We start from the raw sequence: 14583 nt of genomic DNA on the forward strand, positions 1-14583 counted from the left end.
TACTTTTAACATATGTATTAGGCACTGAATACCTACAAAGCCTAGATATTTCAAAAAAGTACTTAGCATTGTCAGTAACATATACAGTAGTGAGGAATAAAATTCACACGATGACAATGGTTATACTGAGAGACAGAACTAGCTGGATTTCCTAGGCCGACTAAAAATCCCTAAGCTTAGCTGGGAGGGTGACCGCTTCCACCTTTAAACACAGGGCTTGCAACTTAGCTCACACCTGACCAATCAGTTAGTAAAGAGAACTCACTAAATTGCTAATTAGGCAAAAACAGGAGGTAAAGAAATAGCCAATCATCTGTTGCATGAGAGCACAGCGGGAGGGACAATGATTGGGATATAAATGATTGGGATATAAAACCAGGCAACGGCTCCCCTCTTTGGGTCCCCTCCCTTTGTATGGCAGCTCTGTTTTCGCTCTATTTCACTCTATTAACTCTTGCAACTGCACTCTTCTGGTCCGTGTTTGTTACAGCTCGAGCTGAGCTTTCACTCGCCGTCCACCACTGCTGTTTGCTGCCGTCGCAAACCCACCGCTGACTTCCATCCCTCTGGATCCAGCAGGATGGCAGGATGTCAGCTGTGCTCCTGATCCAGCGAGGCCCCCATTGCCATTCCCGATAGGGCCAAAGGCTTGCCATTGTTCCTGCATGGCTAAGTGCCTGGATTCATCCTAATCGAGCTGAACACTAGTCACTGGGTTCCACGGTTCTCTTCTGTGACCCACGGCTTCTAATAGAGCTATAACACTCACCACATGGCCCAAGATTCCATTCCTTGGAATCCGTGAGGCCAAGAATCCCAGGTCAGAGAACACAAGGCTTGCCACCATCTTGGAACTGGCCACCGCCGTTTTGGAAGCAGCCCACCACCATCTTGGAAGCTCTGGGAGCAAGGACCCCCCCAGTAACAATAATATGAAGTGTTTTCTAAATATGACCAGTGTGGCATAGAACCTTCTTCTCTTCCTTCTCAAGTCTTCCAGCTCCATGTCCTCTAACCCAGCAGTCCACAACCTTTCTGGCACCAGGAACCAGTTTCATGGAAGGCAATTTTTCCATGGACCGGGACGTGAGGGATGATGATTTCAGGATGATTCAAGTGCATTACATTTATTGTGTACTTTATTTCTATTATTATTACATTATAATATATAGTGAAATCATTATACAACTCACCACAATGTAGAATCAGTGGGAGCCCTGAGCTTGTTTGCCTGCATCTAGACGGTCCTGTGTGGGGGTGATGGGAGATGGTGACAGATCATCAGGCATTAGATTCTCATAAGGAGCATGCAACCTAGATCCCTTGCAAGTGCGGTTCACAATAGGGTTCAAGTTCCTATGAGAATCTAATGCCACCATTGATCTGACAGGAGGCGGAGCTCAAGCAGTAATGTGCATAAAGGGGAAAGGCTGTAAATACAGATGAAACTTCATTTGCTCACCCCCACTGACCTGCTTCTTTGTGGCCCTGTTCCTAACAGACCACAGAGCAGGGATTGAGGGCCCCTGCTCTAACCCACTGAACATATATGGATGTGTGTTGCTCCAAGTGTCACCGAAACTGCATTTGCAAAAATGATGAAAGTCAAATAAATCTGACATAGCTATTTCCATCTTGCTTCTAACCTCACAAGCTGTGTGTTCATTCCTGGGCATAGGCCAAGCTAACTATGGGAGGAATTTATAGTTTAACTGTAAGGCAAAGACAATAATAGCTCCTCCCTTCCCAAAACTAACTCCCTGCTAGGCATGGTGGCTCACTCACACCTATAATCCCAGCACTTTGGGAGGCTAAGGTGGGCAGAACATGAGGTCAGGAGTTCAAGACCAGTCTGGCTAACATGCTGAAACCCTGTTTCTACCAAAAATACAAAAAATTAGCCAGGCATGGTGGCATGCACTTGTAATCCCAGCTACTTGGGAGACTGAGGCAGGAGAATCTCTTGAACCTGGGAGGCAGAGGTTGCAGTGAGCCGAGATCATGCAATTGTACTACAGCTTGGGCAACAAGAGCAAAACTCCATCTCAAAAAAAAAAAAAAGAAGAAGAAGTGATAACCAGCCACTGTCCCCCAGCTTACTTTTCTTTCTTTTTTTTTTTTTTTTGGATGTGGAGTCTTGCTCTGTCGCCCAGGTTGGAGTGCAGTGCAACCTCCACCTCCCAGGTTCAAGTGATTCTCCTGCCTCAGCCTCCCAAGTAGCTGGGATTACAGGCATGCACCACCACACTGGGGTAATTTTTTGTATTTTTAGCAGAGACAGGGTTCACCATGTTGGCCAGGCTGGTCTCGAACTCCTGACATCAAGTGATGTCAGGTCTCGGCCTCGGCCTCCCAAAGTGTTGGGATTACAGGCATGAGCCACCGCACCCGGCCACCAAACTATCCTTGAAAAACCCTAGCTTCCATTTTCTTAGGGAGGCAGATTTGAAAATTATCTCCCATCCTTCTGCTTGGCTGGCCCTCTGATAACTAAACTCTTTCTCTGCTCCAAAAACTGTTGCTCTCAATGCATTGGCATTTCTAGGCAGCGGGCAAGAAGAACCCATTGGGCTGTTACACCACTTCCAGTGACAGTCTAATAACTCCCCTCCAAAAAGTCATTTTGGTGGAGAGGTGGGGCAAGATGGCCAAATGGAAACCTCCAAGAATTGCCCCCGACATAGGAACAACAAATTGAAAAACTATCCACACAAAAAAGAACTTTCATAAGAACCAAAAATCATGTGAGCAATCACAGTACCTGGTTTTCACATCATATTAAGGAAAGAGGCACTGAAGAGGGTAAAAAAAGGCAGTTTTGGATTGCCTACACCACCCCTTTCACATCCTCCAGCAGTGGCCACATGGCATAGAGAATCAGTGTGCTTGGGGGAGGGACAGTGCAGTGATTGCGGGGCCTTGCATTGGAACTCAGTGCCGCCCTGTCACAGTGAAAAACAACACTGGGCAGAATCAGTCAGTGCCGAGGGAGCATTTAGACGAGCTGTAGCCAGAGAGGAGTCTTTCACCCAAGCAGCCAGAACCTGAGTTCTAGCAGGCCCAGCTACCGTGGGCTAAAGTGCTCTGGGGGTCCCAAATAAACTTGAAAGGCAGAATAGGCCAAAAGAACTACAATTCCTGGGGAAGTTCTGTTGGTGGGCTTGGTGCCATGGGGCTTAGAATGTACATGACCTAGTGAGATACTAGCTGGGGAGGCCACGGAAGTGTTTGCATCACTCCTCCCCAAGTCACAGGCACTAGTGCTGACAGCACTGGGAGAGACTCCTTCCCACCACTTGAGGAGAAGAGAGGGGAGAGTAAAGAAGACATTGTCTTACAACTTGAATACCAGCTCAACCATAGTAGAATTGTGCACTAGGGGGAGGCCCCCATTTCATGCCCTAGCTCCCACATGAAATTTCTAGACACACCCTGGGCCAGAAGGGAACCCATTGCCTTAAAGGGAAGAATCCAGTCCTGGCAAGATTCATCACTTGCTAACTAACGAGCCTTTGGGCTTGAATAATCAGTAGTAGTAGCCAGCCATGCTGGCTTCAGGTGTGGTGGCTTCAGGGGAGAGACTCCTATTTGAGGAAAGGGAAGAGTAAGGAGACTTTGTCTTGCAACTTGGATACCAGCTCAGCTAATGTGGAGTAGGGCACCAAGCAGGCTCCTGGAGTCCCTGATTCCAGGCCTTGGCTCCTAGACAGCATTTCTGGACATGCCCTGGGCCAAAGAGGACCCCACTCCCCTGAAAGGAGAAACTCAGGACTAGTAGCACTTATCACAAGCTAACTGAAGAGCCCCTGTGCCTTGAGTGAATGTTGGCATAGCCAGGAAGTACTAGCCATGGGCTAGTGCAATGGTGGTCATGGAGAAGGACTTTGATGCTTGAGGAAAAAGGAGGGAAGAGTGAAAATAACTTTATCTTGTGGTTTGGGTGCCAGGTCAGCCACAGCGGAATAGAGTACCAGGTACATTCCTAAGGTTCCCAACCCCAAACCCTGACTTCCAGACAGCATCTCTGGACTTGCTTAAAGATAGAGAGAACTTGTTGCTCTGAAGGGAAGGACACAGGCTGGCTGAATTCACCAGCTTCTGAATGGAGGCCTTGAGGGAACATAGGCTACTGTAGCCAGACAGTGGTCACTGCAAGCCTTGGACCAGACCCAGTGCTGTGTTGGCATCAGGTCTCTCCCAGCACAGTCACAGTGGAGGCTGCCACAAGGGTGCTTGTGTTACCTCTCCCCTAGCTCCAGGCAGCTCAGTACAGAGACTCCATTTGTTTGAATGAAAGTAAGATAAGAGAACAGTCTCTGCCTGGTAATCCAGGGAATTCTCCTGGATCTTACCCAAAACCACAAATGTGGTACCTCTGTAAGTCTGCAAGAGCCACAGTTTTACTGGGCTTGGGATGGCCCCTAATGCAGATACGGCTGCAGTGACCAAAGACTTAGATCACAACACTTAAGTCCCTTCAAATACTTGGAAAGTCATCCCAAGAAGGGTAGATATAAAAAAATAAAAAGCCCAGACTGTGAAGACAATAATACCTAACTCTTCAATGCCCAGATACCAACAAAAATCTGCAAGCATCAAGACCACCTTGGAAAACACGACCTCACCAAACAAACTAATGAAGGCACCTGTGACCAATTCCAGAGAGAAAGAGATATGTGACTTTTCAAACAGAGAATTCAAAATAGCTGTGTTGAGGAAGTTCAACAAAATTCAAGATAACACAGAAGAAATTCAGAATTCTACATGATAAATTTAACAAACAGATTAAAGCAATTAAAAAGAATCTAGCAGAAATTCTGAAGCTGAAAAATGCAATTGACGTACTAAAAAATGCAGTTCCTTACGGGCAGAATTGATCGAGCAGAAGGAAGAATTAGTGAGCTTGAAGATGGGCTATTTGAATATACACACTCAGAAGAGACAATAGAAAAAAGAATAAAAATGAATGAGGTACACCTATAAGATCTAGAAACTAGCTTCAAAGGGCAAATCTAAGAGTTATTGGCCATAAAGAGGAGCTAGAGAGAGAGATCAGTGTAGAAAGTTTATTCAAAGGGGTAATGACAGAGAACTTCCCAAACCTCGACAAAGATATCAATATTTAAGTACAAGAAGGTTATAGAACACCAAGCAGATTTAACCCAAAGAAGACACCCCAAGACGTTTAATAATCAAACTCCCAAAGATCCAGGATAAAGAAAGAATCCTAAAAGCAAGCAAGAGAAAAGAAACAAATAACATAAAAAGGAGTTCTAATAAGTCTGATAGCAAAGTTGTCAGTGGGACTTCACAGGCCAAGAGGGAGGGGCATTACGTATTTAAAGTGCTGAGGGAAAAAACTTTTATCCTAGAATAGTACATCCAGTGAAAATATCCTTCAGATATGAGGGAGAAATAAAGACTTTCCCAGGCAAACAAAAGCTGAGGGATTTCATCAACACCAGACCTGTCCTACAAGAAAGGCTAAAGGGAGTTCCTCAGTCTGAAAGGAAAGGACATTAGTAAGCAATAAGAAACCACCTGAAGGTACGAAACTCACTACTAATAGTAAATACACAGAAAAACACAATATTATAATACTGTAGTTGTGTGTAAACTGCTCATATCTTGAGTAGAAAGACTTAGAGATTAACCTATCAAAAATAATAGCTACAACAACTTTTCAAGACATAGTATAATAATACATAAATCGAAACAAGAAAAAGTTTTAAAAGTGGGGAGAGTGAAGTTAAAGTGCAGAGTTTTTCTTAGTTTTCTCTTTGTTTGTTAGATTTTTGTTTATGCAATCAATGTTATGTCGTCATCAGTTTAAAACAGGGGGTTATAAAATATTATTTGTGCTGGACGCTGTGGCTCCCGCCTGTAATCCCAGCACTTTGGGAAGCTGAGTTAGGCGGATCACGAGGTCAGGAGGTCGAGACCAGCCTGGCCAACATGGCAAAACCCTATCTCTACTAAAAAAACAAAAATTAGCCAGGCTTGGTGACAGGTGCCTGTAGTCCCAGCTACTCGGGAGGCTGAGGCAGGAGAATCACCTGAAACTGGAAGGCAGAGGTTGCAGGGAGCCGAGATCGCATGACTGCACTGCAGCCTGGGTGAAAGGGCGAAACTCCATCTCCAAAAAAAAAAAAAAAAAAAATTACTTGCAAGCCTCATGGTAACCTTAAATCAGAAAACCTACAATAGAGGCTGGGCACAGTGGCTCACACCTGTAATCTCAGCACTTTGGGAGGCTGAGGCAGGAGGATCACTTGAGCCCAGGAGTTGAGACCAGTCTGGGCAACTTAGTGAGACCCCATCTCTACAAAAAATAAAAATAAAAAATTAGCTGGGCATGGTGGTGCATTCCTGTAGTCCCAGCTACTCAGGAGGCTAAGGTGGGAGGATTGCTTGAGCCCAGGAGGTCGAGGCTGCAGTAAGCCCTAATCATGCCACTGCTCTCCAGCCTGGATGATGGAGCAGAACTCTGCTCCCCGTCAAAAAAAAGCCCTACAACAGATACACAAAAAATAAAAAGCAACAAACTAAAACATATCAGAGAAAACCACCTTCACTGAAAGGAAGACAGGAAGAAAAGAAACAAGAGAAGACCACAAAACAACCAGAAAACAAATAATAAATAAAATGGCAGGTGTAAGTCCCTACTATCAATAATAACATTGAATGTAAATGGGCTAAACTATCCAATAAAAAAATGGAGTGGCTGAGTGGACAAAAAGCAAGTTCTAATTATCTGTTACCTACAAGAAACACACTTCACCTGTAAAGACACACATATGGTAAAAATAAAAGGATGAAAAAATATTTTCCATGCAAATAGAAACTAAAAAATAAAGGCAGGAGTGTGTGTATATATATATATATCAGACAAAATAGATTTCAGACAAAACTATGAAAAGAGATAAAGAAGATCATTATATATTGATAAAAGGGTGAATTCAGCAGGAGGATATAAATTGTAAATATGTATAGACTCAACACTGGAGCACCCAGATATATAAAGGAAATATAAGAGATCAGATCCCAATACAATAATAGCTGGAGACTTCAACACCCCCACTGTCAGCTTTGTACAGATCATCCAGACAGAAAATCAACAAAGAAACATCCGACTTAGTCTGCATTATAGAACAAATGGACAGAATAGTTATTTACAGAACATTTTATCCAACAGTTGAAGAATATATGTTCTTCGCCACAGCACGTGGATTATTCTCAAGGACAGATGATATGTTAAGCCAAAAAGCAAGTCTTTAGAAATGTTTAAAAAATAGAAATCCTATGAAATATCTTCTCTGACTCTAATAGAATAAAACTAGAAATCAATAACAAGGGGAACTTTAGAAACTATGCAAATACATGGAAATAAAACAATATGCTCCTAAATGACCAGTGGGTCAATGAAGAAATTAAGAAGGAAATTGAAAAATTTATTCAAGCAAATGAAAATGAAAACACAGCACAACAAAACCTGTGAGGTACAGCGAAAACAGTACTAAGAGGGAAGTTTATAGCAATAAATGCCTACATCAAAAAGTAGAAAAACTTCAAAATAAACAACCTAATGATATATCTTAAAGAACTAGAAAAGCAAGAAGAAACCAAATCCAAAATTAGCAGAAGAAAAGAATTATTAATAAAGATCAGAGTAGAAATTAATGAAATTTAAAAGTACAAAAGATAAATGAACCAAAAAGTTAGTTTTTGATAAGATAAAATCAACAAACTTTTAGCCAGAATAAGAAAAAAAAACACTCAAAATCAGAGATGAAAAAATATACATTAAAACTGATACTACAGAATTCAAAAAGTCACTAGCGACTACTATGAGCAACTACATACCAATAAATTAGAAAACCTAGACGAAATAGATAAATTCCTAGACACATACAATCTACCAAGATTGAGCAATAAAGAAATCCAAAACCTGAACAAACCAATAGCAGGTAATGAGATCAAAGCCATAATAAAAACTCTACCAGCAAAGAAAAGTCCAGGACTAAATGAATGGCTTCACTGCTGAATTTTACCAGACTGAATTGGCATTTTATTTGTTTTTGTTTTGTTTTGTTTTCTTTTGTTTTTGAAACGGAGTCTCTCACTGTCACCCGGGCTGGAGTGCAGTGGCACAATCTTGGCTCATTGCAACCTCCGCCTTCCAGGTACAAGCAATTCTCCTGCTTCAGCCCCCTAAGTAGCTGGGATTACAGGGGCCTGCCACTACACTCCGCTACTTTTTTTTCTATTTTTAGTAGAGACGGGGTTTCACTATGTTGGCCAGACTGGTCTCGAACTCCTAACCTCGTGATCTGCCCGCCTCGGCCTCCCAAACTGCTGGGATTACAGGCATGAGCCACCGCACCCAGCCTGAATTGGTATCGTAAAGAATACCAATTATGTTCAAACTATTCTGAAAAATAGAGGAGGAGAGAATACTTCCAAATTCATTCTACAAGGCCAATATTACCCTGATGCCAAAACAAAAGAAACGAAAGAAAGAAAGAAAGAAAGAAAGAAAGAAAGAAAGAAAGAAAGAAAGAAAGAAAGAAAGAAAGAAAGAAAGAAAGAAAGAAAGAAAGAAAGAAAGAAAGAGAGAGAGAGAAAGAAAGAAAGAAAAGAAAGAAAACTACAGACCAACACCCCTGATGAACACTAATGCAAAAATTCTCGACAAAATACTAGCAAACCAAATTCAACAATTTAAAAGATCATTCATCATGACCAAGTGGGATTTATCCCAGGAATGCAAGGATGATTCAACATACACAAATCAATCAGTGTGATACATCATCTCAACAGAATGAAAAACAAAAACCATATGATCCTTTCAATTGATGTTGAAAATCATTTGATAAAGTTCAATATCCTTCATGGCAAAAAACTGGATATAGAAGGAGCATATCTCAATACAATAAAAGCCATATATAACTGAAAGCCTCTCCTCTAAGATCTGGAACATGACAAGGATGCCTACGTTCACCACTGTTATTCAGTATGGTACTGGAATTCTTAACTAGAGCAATCAGACAAAAGAAAGAAATAAAGGGCATCCACATTGGAAAGAAAGAAGTCAAATTATCCTTTTTTGCAGATGATACTATCTTAAATTTGTAAAAACCTAAAGACTCCACCAAAGAACTATTAGAACTGATAATCAAATTCAGAAAAGTTGCAGGATACAAAATCAACAAACAAAATCAGAAGCATTTCTATATACCAAAAGCAAAACAATCTGAAAAAGACATCAAGAAAGTAATCCCATTTACAATAGCTACAAATAAAATAAAATGCCTAGTAATTATCTTAGCCAAAGATGTAAAAGATCTCTGCAATGAAAACTATAAAATGTTGATGCAGGAAACTGAAGGGAAGACAAAAATACAGAAAGTTATTTCATGTTCCTAGATTGGAAGAATCAATATCGTTAAAATGTTCATACTACCCAAAGCAATCTACAGATTCAATGCAATCCCTATCAAAATATCAATGACACTTTTTACAGGAATAACAAAAATAATCCCAAAATGTATATGGAACTATAAAAGACTCAGAACAGTCAAGGCATCCTGAACAAAAATAATCAAACTGAAGGAATCACATTACCCGACTTTAAATTATATTACAGAGCTATAGTAACCAAAACAGCAGGTACTGGCATAAAAACAGGCACATAATCCAATGGAACAGAATAAAGAATCCAGAAATGAATGTATATGTCTATAGTGAACTCATTTTCAACAAAAATGCCAAGGACATACATTGGGTAGAGGACAGTTTCTTCAATAAATGGTGCTGGAAAAATTGGATATCCATATGCAAAAGAATGAAACTAGACCTCTATTTCTGGCCATATACAAAAATCAAATCAAAATGGATTAAAGACTTAAATCTAAGACCTCAAATTATTAAATTACTAAAAGAAAACATTAGGAAAACGCTACAGGACATTGGTCTGGGCAAGGATTCCTTGAGTAATACTCCACAAGCAAAGGCAATCAAAGCAAAATGAACAAATGGGATCACATCAAGTTAAAAAGCTTCTGCACAGCAAAGGAAACTATCAACAAAGTAGAGAGACAACCCACAGAATGGGAGAAAATATGTACAAACTATCCCTCTGACAAGGTATTAATAACAAGAATATATAAGAAACTCAAACAACTCTATAGGAAAAAAAAAATCTAATCCCAATCAAAAAAGATGTGAAGAGACTTTTCTCAAAAGAAGGCCTAAAAATGGCAAACAGGTCTATGAAAAGGTACTCAACATCATTGATCAAAGAAATGCAAATCAAAAGTACACTGAGATATCATCTCACCTTAGTTAAAATGGCTTTTATCTCAAAGACAGGCAATAACAAATTCTGGCGAGGATGTGGAGAAAAAGGAATGCTCATACAGTGTTGGTGAGAATGTAAATTAATAGAACTTAATGATGGTTTGGAAGTTCCTCAAAAAACTAAAAATAGAGCTACCATATGATCCAGCCACCACCTCCCAGGTTCAATGGATTCTCCTGCCTCATCCTCCCGAGTAGCTGGGATTAGAGGCACCCGCCATCACCCCCAGCTAATTTTTGTATTTTTAGTACAGATGGGGTTTCACCATGTTGATCAGGCTGGTCTTGAACTCCTGACCTCAGCACCATGTGATCCATATTTAGGTATATACCCAAAAGAAAGGACATCAGATATCAAAGAGATATCTGCACTCAAATGTTTACTGCAGCACTATTCACAATAGTCAAAATTTGGAAATCTGTTGATGTCCATCAACAGATGAATGGATTTTTAAAAATGTGGTACATGTACAAAATGGGGTACTGTTCTGCTATAAAAATTAATTAGATCATGTCATTTGCGAAAACATGGATGGAACTGGAAGTCATTATGTTAAGTGAAATAAGCCAGACACAGAAAGGCAAACTTCACATGTTCTCACTTGTTTGTGGAGGCTAAAAGTCAAAGCAATTGAACTCGTGGAGATAGAGAGTGGAATGATGGTTACCAAAGGCCAGGAAGATTAGTGGTTGGGGGTAGAGGGTATTAAGAATGGCTATTGGGCCGGGCGCAGTGGCTCAAGCCTGTCATCCCAGCACTTTGGGAGGCCGAGACGGGTGGATCACGAGGTCAGGAGATCGAGACCATCCTGGCTAACACGGTGAAACCCCGTCTCTACTAAGAAATACAAAAAACTAGCCGGGCGAGGTGGCGGGCGCCTGTAGTCCCAGCTACTCGGGAGGCTGAGGCCGGAGAATGGCGTGAACCCGGGAGGCGGAGCTTGCAGTGAGCTGAGAGGAGGCCACTGCACTCTAGCCTGGGCTACAGAGCGAGACTCCGTCTCAAAAAAAAAAAAAAAAAAAAAAAAAAAAAAAAAAAAGAATGGCTATTGGATACAAAAATAAAGTTAGAAGAATGGGGCCAGGTGCAGTGGCTCATGTCTGTAATCCCAGCACTTTGGGAAGCCGATGCGGGTGAATCACCTGAGGTCAGGAGTTCGAGACCAGCCTGACCAATATGGTAAAACCCCATCTCTACTAGAAATATAAAAATTAGCTGGGTATAGTGGTGTGCGCCTGTAGTCCCAGCTACCTGGGAGGCTGACACATGAAATGGCACCACTGAAGAAGAATGAATAAGGTCTAGTATTTGGTAACACAACAGGGTGACTACTCTCAACAGTAATTTATTGTACATTAAACAAACTAAATGTATAATTGGATTGCTTGTAACAGAAAGAAATGATAAATGCTTGAGGTCATAGATAGACCATTTACCCTGATGTGATTATTACACATTGTATGCCTGTATGAAAATATCTCATGTACCTCTTAAGTATATATATGTGTATATATATACCTACTTTGTACTAATAAAAACTTTAAAAGGTACCTATATGTTATCATTGCATCCTCTTAATTTTATTTTTCATTTCCAGAATTTCTAATTAATTCTTTTTCAAATCTTTTCTTTTTAAACATCATAATTTCTAGTTCCCTTTAAAAATTTTCGACTTTGGCTTTTTTCTCTAGAACATCATAAATGTAAATGTATTACAGACTGCCTGATAATTCCAAAATAAGGAATCCCTATGATCTTTTTTCTTGCTTCTGCTAATTCTCTTTTTTTTTTTTTTTTTTTTTTTTTTTTTTTTTTGAGACGGAGTCTCGCTGTGTCACCCAGGCTGGAGTGCAGTGGCGCGATCTCGGCTCACTGCAAGCTCCGCCTCCTGGGTTTACGCCATTCTCCCGCCTCAGCCTCCGAGTAGCTGGGACTATAGGTGCCCGCCACCACACCCGGCTAGTTTTTTCTTTTTTTTTTTGTATTTTTAGTAGAGACGGGGTTTCACCATGTTAGGTCTCGATCTCCTGACCTCGTGATCCACCCGCCTCGGCCTCCCAAAGTGCTGGGATTACAGGCTTGAGCCACCGCGCCCAGCCCTGCTGATTCTCATTCATATTGTGTATGCAATTATTTTTCGTTGTTGGATGAATACTTTATTTGAAAATTTTATTTGTAGAAATAATTTGAAGTCTAGCTGATATTATCTTCTGCCAGAAAGAATTTTCATTTGGTTTTACCAGGTATCTGGAGGCAACAGAACTCCTTATTCCAAGTTCAAAAGTTGAGGCTTTCCTTGACCAGCCAGAAAATATGTCAGGCTGCAGACCTTGTAAGATGTGGTTTTTGGCCAGTTCACCCTCACTACCAGGGTGCAGCCTAAATGCTGGCCTAAAGTAGGGGGTGGTTTGCCAGGTTCCAAGCCTCTGTAAGCCCTGAATTGATATAACGGATGGATGGAGAGAGAGAGAGAGAGAGAGAGAGAGAGAGAGAGAGAATGGGAATCCTCAGTGGCCTGGACTGAGATACTCCTCTAGAGAAGATCTGTGTTTGCTTCTGCCAGCCACAGGGATACACTGCCCATCCACAATGTCATTGTTCATTTTTCAGATAGAGTTTTCTCAGACTATGCGAGTAGAGTACAATCAAACCCTAAGCCTGCATGAAGGCAGACCTGTGGTTATGAATTCTTAGGGAATACTTTTTTCTGCCACTTGATACTAAGGCCAAGACAGGCAAGACTAACCTGGTTCTTCTCTTTGCTGGTGGAAAGACTGTATTTTATTCTTTAGATTTAAGTGTACCAGGATTATGCATGGATCTCTGCCAACTTTCCCCCCAACTTGCCCATTACCATTTCACATGAGCTTTACTTCCATTTTGCTGCACTGCTATTACAGCCTGATGCTCAACACAAGTCCTTAAGATGGCCATGGAGTTAGCTTATGCTTATCACACTATTATCAGTTCTTATGCCCTACCTCACCACCTGTCTCTAACCTGGAGATTTCTCTTACTTGTGTCTCAATTTTGATTGGGTAGGGTGGGGGATTTTACTAGATTTTTTTCAATCAGAAGAGTTTTTAAAAATACAGTCGTCCCCACTTACCCATAGTGGATGACTGAAACTGCAAATAGTACCAAATGCTATATATATATAGTAATGTACAACATAACAATGTTTTGATCAGTGATGATCACAAATACAATGGTGTTTTTGTTTTGTTTTGTTTTGTTTTTTGAGATGGAGTTTTGCTCCTGTTGCCCAGGCTGGAGTGCAATGGCGCGATCTTGGCTCACTGCAACCTCCACCTCCCGGGTTCAAGTGATTCTCCTGCCTCAGCCTCCCAAATAGCTGGGTTTACAGGCACCTGCCACCATGCCCAGCTAATTCTGTATGTTCAGTAGAGATGGGGTTTCACTATTTGGCCAGGCTGGTCTCGAACTCCTGACCTCAGGCGATCCACCCGCGTTGGCCTCCCAAAGTGCTAAGATTACAGGAATGAGCCACCGCACCTGGCCAATGTTGTTGTTTTTTTTCTTCCTGTACCTCTTCTATGTTTAGGTACACAAATACCATTGCATTGCAATTGCCTACAGTATTCTGTACAGTATCATGCTGTACAGGTTTCTAGCCTAGAAGCAGTAGGCTACACCATATAGCCTAAGTGTGTAGTAGGCTTGTGTTAGTCTGTTTTCACACTGCTATAAAGAAATACCCAGACTGGGTAATTTATAAAGAAAAGAGGTTTAATCGACTTATACTTCTGCATGGCTGGAGAGGCCTCGGGAAACTTATAATCATGGCAGAAGGGGAAGTAGGCACATCTTACATGGTGGCAGGAGAGAGAGCACAGAGGAAATGCCAGACATTTATCAAACAACCAGATCTAGTGAGAACTCCCTCACTATCACAAGAACAGCATGGAGGAAACCACGCCCATGATCCCATCACCTCCTACCAGCTCCTTACCTTGACACGTGGGGGATTAGAATTCAAGATGAGATTTGTGTGAAGACACAAAGCCAAACCATATTAAGGCTATACCATCTAGGTTTGTGTAAGTACACTCTACAATGTTCACAACGACAAAATTACCTAACATCACATTTGTCAGAACATATCCCTATTGTTAAGTGATGTATGGCTGGACTATGGTTTTTGTCTATATAGTACATACATAACTATGATATAATTTAATTTATAAATTAGGCACAGTAAG

This window comes from Theropithecus gelada, chromosome 3 (genome assembly GCF_003255815.1).
Source record: "Theropithecus gelada isolate Dixy chromosome 3, Tgel_1.0, whole genome shotgun sequence".
Lineage (NCBI taxonomy): Eukaryota > Metazoa > Chordata > Mammalia > Primates > Cercopithecidae > Theropithecus > Theropithecus gelada.